The sequence below is a fragment of the Corylus avellana genome, chromosome ca3 (assembly GCF_901000735.1).
Source record: "Corylus avellana chromosome ca3, CavTom2PMs-1.0".
Lineage (NCBI taxonomy): Eukaryota > Viridiplantae > Streptophyta > Magnoliopsida > Fagales > Betulaceae > Corylus > Corylus avellana.
The window spans coordinates 24343064-24345625 of NC_081543.1; positions in this window are offsets into that span (position 1 = coordinate 24343064).

Genomic DNA, 2562 nt, shown 5'->3' on the forward strand with positions numbered 1-2562 from the left:
TCCCATTATCCCACTCTCTCTCCTTCTTTCTTTCTTTCTTTTGTTTTTCTTTTCCTCTTCCCTCGCCTTCCCCACGCACACCCTCCTCGTTACAAAAAAATTCAAGATTTCGAAGATTTCGTGATGTGTCTACAATATCTTAATTTTCAAATCGTCATCAAATTGTGACATGTTAATATTTAATTAATGACGTGTAAACAGTGACACATCACTTTTTGGTTTTTTTTTTTCCTTTTTAAAATTCAATTAATGACATGTGAGTGTTATTTTCAAAAAAAAAAAGTGAAGTGACATGTGAACATTGACACATTACTAATTAGTGATGTATGAATTGATTTTTTTTTTTTTTTCCTTTCTTGTTTGAAATTCAATTAGTAATGTGTGAACATTGACATATCACTAATTAGTGACGTGTGAATTGAATTTTATTTTATTCTTTTTCCTTTCTTCTTTAAAATTCAATTAGTGGCGTGTGAACGTTCACATGTCACTAATTGATTTTTTTTTTTTTCTTTCTTCTTTAAAAGAACTCAACGAAAAATTTAAAATTAAATTAGTGAATTAGTGACATGTGAACAATAACACGTCATTAATTTAAATTTTAAATTTTTTTCATTGAGTTCTTTCTTCTTTAAAAAAATTTGGGGAAACTTCAATTTGATTCCTTGAACTTCTAGCCGATTTGACAAACCTTCCCTGAACTTTCAAATCTCACACTTTGGATCCCTGAACTTTCAATTTCTATTACTTTGAACCTCTCTGTTAGTTTTTAACGTTAAACTCAAATGGTTTGACTTTGTATGCCCATTATACCCTCACGTTAAAACTACATCGTTTTGGGCTCCAAACTTCAGCACCCACCCAGCCCAAAACGACACAGTTTTGAGCGTTAAAATTATATATTTTTTTCTTTAAAAAAAATGAAAAAGAAAAGGCAAAATATGAAAAGAATTTAAAAAATAAAAATAAATAAAATCGGGGTGGCAGGTATGGGAGTGGCCGAAACCACCCTCAAGCCCTTGAGGGTGGTCCGGCCACCCCCAAAAGCCCAAAACCCATTCCTTTTTTTTTTTTTTGGTCTTTTGGTGGTGGGCGGACCACCCCTTGGCCATGGGGATGGGTTGGTCCGGCCACCCCATTTTGGCCAAGGGGTGGCCAATTTTTCTTTTCTTTTTTTAATATTTTTCCTTCTTTTTTTTTTTAAAGAAACAAAAAAATAGTTTTAATGCCCAAAACGACATCGTTTTGGGCTGGGGGTGGGTGCTATAGTTTTTGAACAATTTTGGAATTTCAACTGGGCTGAGTGAGGGTGTAATGGGCATAAAATGTCAAACCGTTTGAATTTAGTGTTGAAAACTAAGGGTAGGCAGATTAACCGTTAACCGTTTAACCGACCGTCTACCAAATTTCCAAATCCAGCCCTCTTCCTCTCTCTCTTCTTTCTTCCTCTTCTTTTCTCTTCTCCCTCTCTCTTTCTCGGTTCTCCGTCCTCTCTCTCTCCCTTTCCTCTTCTCTGTTTCTTTTTTTTCTTTTCTTTTTCTTTTCTTGTTATCTGATGGGACAGTGTTTGATAAAATAAAATAAAAAAACACAAAGGTTTCGGAGGGTGAGGGTGAGTCATCCTCCACCACCCGTCAGGCAAACATCCCCGTCAGGCAAACATCTTTTTTTTTTTTTTTTTTTTTTTTTTTAAATACTATAAATGAAAATTACCCAAAAGCCCCTAAATTTTCGAGATATTACATCATTGCAAAATACATTCGTTTGTGCGTAATACGTCTCATCTTCTTTTATTCAGGCTCAACATCTTTTAAATAAAATACAAGATAAATAGAAACAGAATATTCAACACCTCCTAAACAAACCCGACATTAGCTTAAAACATTACAAAACTATAAGATAACTCTAGTAGTCTTCCGGTTGTTCTCTATGTAGTGGAATGAGATGAACAAGTAATGATAATACGTGGTCCTTAATTTCACGGTCTTCAATACCATACACATCTCCGTGCTGGTACATACACTGAGACATCCTTGCAAGGTTCATTGCAATTTCAATAAATATCTAAGAGGGGAGAACTCGCAGTTCATTCCTTATTCATCTTTTTCCACGTTTCACTAATCAAAGACCTTATGTACTCATACGCATTTTCTTCACTTGCACCAGTTTCAATCATGTAACACTAAATTGATTTTGAAACATCACCTCTCTCTAACTCATCCTAAATTTTAAAACACACATATATTCAGTGGCGGAGCCACGTTAGCTTTTGGAAGTGCCGAGTTTTAAAACACATATATTCCACGTTCGCCTAAAAGTTTTTAAAAAACAAAATTTTTTTGTCCATTTGCCGCATGCTCCTCCAAACAGCGGCATAGCCACGTTAGCCTCTGGGGTGCCGTGGTTTTAAAAAACCAAAATTTTGTTCTTTTTATTAACCCAACGTAACCCACGGCACCCTCGCAATAAAAAAAAAAGAGTAATGATGGAATGCACGCCTGGCGTGCATCAACAGTGATGCACGCCAGGCACAAAATTTTTTTTTTTTATTATTTTATTATT